Raw genomic sequence first — 6,000 nt, forward strand, 5'->3', positions numbered from 1 at the left:
ATGTTGTAACTATACCTGCACCTGCATCTGCACTTCCTCTGGCAGTTCATTCCACATACAAACCACCCTCTGCATGAAAATGTTGCCCCTCAGGTCTCTTTCAAATCTTCCTCTTTTCACCTGAAAAATATACCCCCTAGTTTTGAACTCACCCACCCAAGAAAATGCCTTTTGCTACTTACCTTATCTGTGCACCTCATGATTTTATAAACCTCTATAAGGTCACGCCTCAACCTTCTATGCTCCAGTGGGAAAATGTTCCAGACTATCCTTATAACTTAAGTCCTTCAGTCCTAACAACATCTTAGTGCTGGCAATCTTCTAATGATGCCAGTATAAAGTATTAACAATTTCATCATGGGATAAAATTGGAAGTCTAATCCTGTTCTAATCTACTGTCCATGCATTCTGGAGTTTTCAGTTACATTTATCAATAGTAATCAAGAGTTTGAAAATTGATTATTAAATCTTCCCAAGTCTGGCATCTTCAGTTGGAACTGTGGCCAAATTGGAAGAATGATAATAGTGATAATTTTTTCAGACTTTGTCGACTCCGATTGAACGCTTAATAAACCCTTTAATTATGTAACCCAAATTATTTATGTAATGCATAGCTTAAAACGAACAACACTTGTTACTATTTGATCTTGGCGCTCATGTCGCATATGGGAACGGCTTAAGATGGATTGTCAATAAATGTCTGGCAGACCCGACCTTCTGCAGATGCCATCTCGGCGTTTGGTGAATAGCTTGTTCCTATTAAATCACTTTCTCTGGAGGCAGTGCATGAGCACACAACTATCCTTCCCTTCATTAAGTAACATCGACACGTTTAAGTGGGGGAAGGGGGCAAAATATAGTCCAAGAAAATATTGCATTATGAGCTTTGCAACATTATGAGGACTTTGGGGATAGAGGCAGCTTGAAAACTGAACGAAATCAGCCCTTCAGTGAAACCCTGCGCGCCTTCCAAATGATTTCTCCCATTGGTCTGCGGTAAAATCAAAGGGAACAAGACAGCATAAAAGTGCATAAAATCCGCAAAGAATACGGCATTAACTTTTAAACCTCTCTCTCTCTGAAGATGCAGGGTAAAGGCTGCCTCTCGTTTCTCTGCAAGTTTTTGAGAGACTGGAGCCGCATTTCCATCTGTTTGAAAGGCGGTTTCCCATAGCAACGGGCCAAGCCATTTCTCTCCAGCCTCTTCATTCTCCTCCAACTATCCATCTTCCTCTTCTTTCACTCCTGTCACTTTCTCCTTTTCCCTCCCTCCTCCCTTCAGCTTTTATCAAATCACCCCCCTTGGCCCTTTTTTATTTTCTCCCTCAATCTTCCCATTTTTAAAAAAATCTGCTGCTACTTCATTTATTTTCAGCCTCTTATTATTTAAACCCAGACTTTGCATCTTGTCCTCCCTCTAATAACCTTCTGTTCTTTATCTTCTCTCCTGGGTTTATTTTTTTTGTGTGTGGGGGGGAAGCTTCACCCCTTTATTGCCCCCTGTCACCCACCCACACTCCATCCTTACCTCTTTCCTTGTCATTTTGCTGTCTTTCCTCCCAATGAAATGCGCGTTGCCAGGTTTTTGTTTTCTTTTATTTTCTCAGTCTCTCCAGGTTCATTCCGACCGCCACCCGCCTCTCCTTCCCTCAGACCCCCAGGTGACCGATTCAAAGCCGGGCATCCCGAGCGCTGACGGAAAGGCCCGAACATTCCCCGAGCGCCGCGGCCCATCCACCAGCCGGGGGCTGACGGAAAGGCCCGAACATTCCCCGAACCCGTCACGGTCCGCCCGCCCAGCCGAGCGCTGACGGAAAGACCCGAACATTCCCCGAACCCGTCACGGTCCGCCCGCCCAGCCGAGCGCTGGCGAAAAGGCCCGAACATTGCCCGAACGTCACGGTCCGCCCGCCCAGCCGAGCGCTGGCGAAAAGGCCCGAACATTGCCCGAACGTCACGGTCCGCCCGCCCAGCCGAGCGCTGACGGAAAGGCCCGAACATTCCCCGAATGTCACCGACCGCCCTCCAGCCGAGCGCTGACGGAATGGCCCGAAAAAAATCCCCGAACGCCGCCGTCCATCCACCAGCCGAGCGCTGACGGAAAGGCCCGAACGCCACATCCACCCAGCCAGGCGGTGACGGAAAGGCCCGAACATTCCCCGAGCGCTCCCGTCCTCCCTCCAGGCAGGGCGCTGATGGAAAGGTCAGGCGGTCCAGGTGGTCGGGTTGTCCCTTCGGCCCGCACCGCCATCTATGGGTGAAATTGGTTCATTGCAGTGTTTCATTCAGACGGGGGAGGCCATTCGGTACATTGTATCATGCCTGTTGGAAATAATTATCTCATTAACCCCACTCCTTCGTATGTTAATCAAAATTTCTTTGTCCTGATTTCTTCTGACAGTGGCTGACTGGCAACACTCAAAATGTGTTTTCCATTTCTCTGCTTGGAGTGCAGAGATGTTTTAATGGCTGTTGTCAAAGCATAACATATTCACATCATGTTAGTCCCTACATTCAGATGTCAGGTTACCTGGATTGCTGTGAGCAGTTTTGGTTCCCTTTTTTAAGGTAAAGTGTTGTTTCATTGGCGTCAGTTCAGAGAAGGTTCACTAGGATGATTTTTGGTATGTAGGGATTGTCATAAGAGCAAATGTTAAACAGGTTGGGAGTCTACACATTGGAATTTGGAAAAGTGAGAAGTGATCTCACTGAAATATTGTGGATTCTTAAAGGGCTTGACAGAGTAATTGCTACAGAGAGCTATGAGGGCTTTTAAGGCTGAGATAGATGCTTGATCAATAGGGGAATCAAGGATGACAGGGAAAGGGAAGGAAAGTGGACATGAGGAATGTTGGATCATCCATGATCCTATTGAATGGTGGAGCAGGCTTGAGGAGCAAAATGGCCTATTCCTCTTTTTTTTATTGTCTTAGGCCACTAACACGCACAAAGGAGGGGTTATGGTCAGTCCTTAATCCTGGAAAGAGATGGCTCCCTGCTTAGACAATGACCTGAACTCAAGCTCTCAACATCTATTCCTTAATAGTCTTTCTATTTGTCTTTTTTCATAAAATGGAACTATTGAATATAAAAACAGGGAATTTATGGTAAAACTTTATAAGGTTTTAGTTAGGTTATGATAAACATGTGGCATTTTGTTAAAGTCACTATGATTCAGAAAGGAAGAGAGGGTGCGATGAAGATTTACTAAAGATGAAGGAATTTAGCTATAAATTTAGGTTGAAGAAACTGGATTGTTTTCTTGTAACAAATGAAACTGAGGATACAGTTAGTAGAGATGTTCAAAATGATAAATGTAAATATGATAAAGTAAGAAAGGACTAGAGGATAGAGACTTAAGCTTTGGAAAAGAGGTGCAGAGGAATGCACGGAAGAACTTTTTTTATGGAGCAAATGGTTAGGCCCTGGGATTTGCGGTATATGAGGGTTTTGAAAGGCTATGGTCAATGATTACAAGAGGAAATTGAATGGGTGGGAGGAAAATAGAGTTTCAGAGGGCCTGATACAATTATTGAAGTTGGAGTCAGAGCTGGGTCGGGTGCGGGTAGAGTGGGCCCACCAGGTTGCTGTGCCCCACCCGGTTCTAGTCCGACTTCAATGTTATAAAGAAAAACAAATGCTCCATGAGCCTCCAGAGTCTTGGGGAAGGATCCCCAGGCCATGATATACAAGGGCTCCAAGATAATGCTATTTCAGGACTTTTCTCCAGTCATGGTCCGCAAGAGGAGGGCATTCAAAGAGGCGAAGAAGCTTCTGAGAGACTTAAATATTCAATACTCCATGCGATATCGAGCAAGGCTGCGCTTCAGCCATGGAGAATCTCCATGGATCACCAGAGGAAGTAAAAGCATTCTTGGACTCTCACGAATAGACTGTGGGACTTGAACTGTAGGGATAACAACTTTATTTTGTCCCCCCTTTGATTACCGTTCTTTCTTTCTCCATCTTTCTTTTACTCATCTTTCCCTGGGAGTGGTGTGGTGGGGGGCTTGTTCTTTACTCTTTCTTTGGTCTCCTTTTAATAGCTCATGTGGCTTATTTGATTTGTGGGGGGAGGTGTTTTCTAGAGCGGAGTTTTCTTTTTTTCTTCTTTAGTTGCATAATACTTGCTGGGATTGTAATTTTATATATAATTCTATTTTGTATTGTTTTAATTGTTTTTATTTATTTTGTTGGTGTGGGGGGAGGGGTGGGTCACTCACTTTTAACACCTGTTTTATAAGACACTTGAATTTATTTACTCCATTTTGTAATGCCTGAGCCGAGGGCAGGGCCCTTGCTGGGAGAGGTTATGGTGGGTTTATTGATAGGCAGTTATGCCCCCGGGAGCAAGGGGGAAAGTCTCCTTTCAAATATGTTTTCCGTTATTTTTATTTAGGAGCAGTTCTTAATTGTGTTGATTTAAAAGTTTTAAAGAGGTTTTTTATTTGTGAATTTTCTACGGTCTTTATTCAATGTCTTATGGGTGGGATTCTTCCTCCTGGGGGGTCTTGGGCTTCCCTGGATGATCATGGCTAGCTATTTGCTTAGGCAGTGCACCTGGAATGTCAAGGGGAGCCATTCTTATTTGGAAGAATCTTCCTTTCCAAATTTTAAGCCAGATAAAAGATGAGTCTGGACGATATATATTGATCAAAGCCCTAATACATAGAGAGGATTTGGGGATTTTGAATCTTTATTGTCCCCCGGCACACCCTTTTAAATTTGTAATGGAAGCATTCTCTAAGTTAATGGCTTTCGGGGTCCACCATATAATTATAGGGGGAGATTTTAACTGTATTATTGACCCAGAGATGGATAGGACACTTAGGAGCAGTACGGTATATCTCTGAAATCTAGACAATTGGCGGATCTGAACAAGGAGCTAGGGCTAGTAGATGTGTGGAGGTGTCTTCATCCCCAGGGTAGAGACTTTACTTTCTACTCTAACCCACACAAGTGTCATACCAGAACTGATATGTTTTTTTGCCCCTTCAACCCTTTTGAATTCGATACTGTCCTGTAAAATAGGTAATATAACTATTTCTGATCATGCCGTAATATATATGAAAGTTAAGACTAAGGATTATGCGATAGCCCTCGACATTGGCGTATGGATCCTTTTTATTGAAGGATAGCAAATGTATAAAGTATTTTTCACAGGAATTCAAAACCTTCTGGGAAATTAATTCAAGTACAGCTAGTAATCCTTCGATGAAGTGGGAGACCACTAAGGGATATGCTCGAGGTTTGGTTATCTCATATTCTGCGACCTGGAATAGACAAAAGGGAGAGCAACAGCACCTGCTCGAGGCTCGCTTGAAGGCAGCTGAGACAGCGTATGTTGCTAGGCCCTCCATTACTAAGCTACAAAGGATCACAGCCCTGAGGGCAGCCTTCAATACCGCACTTACCCAAACAGCAAAGAGGGAAATATTATTCGCCAGGGATATCCTCTTTCACCATTACTATTTACACTAGTGATTGAGCCACTAGCAGAAGCTATACAAACTGAAAATGTGTTGCTGGTCAAAGCACAGCAGGCCAGGCAGCATCTCAGGAATAGAGAATTCGACATTTCGAGCATAAGCCCTTCATCAGGAATGAGAGAGAGTAGCCAAGCAGGCTAAGATAAAAGGTAGGGAGGAGGGACTTGGGGGAGGGGCGATGGAGGTGGGATAGGAAGAAGGAGGTCAAGGTGAGGGTGATAGGCCGGAGTGGGGTGGGGGCGGAGAGGTCAGGAAGAAGATTGCAGGTTAGGAGGGCGGTGCTGAGTTGAGGGAACCGACTGAGACAAGGTGGGGGGAGGGGAAATGAGGAAACTGGAGAAATCTGAATTCATACCTTGTCCGCCTGGGAACCCTCCAACCACAAGGTATGAATTCAGATTTCTCCAGTTTCCTCATTTCCCCTCCCCCCACCTTGTCTCAGTCGGTTCCCTCAACTCAGCACCGCCCTCCTAACCTGCAATCTTCTTCCTGACCTCTCCGCCCCCACCCC

This window comes from Hemiscyllium ocellatum, chromosome 20 (assembly GCF_020745735.1).
Source record: "Hemiscyllium ocellatum isolate sHemOce1 chromosome 20, sHemOce1.pat.X.cur, whole genome shotgun sequence".
Taxonomy (NCBI): domain Eukaryota; kingdom Metazoa; phylum Chordata; class Chondrichthyes; order Orectolobiformes; family Hemiscylliidae; genus Hemiscyllium; species Hemiscyllium ocellatum.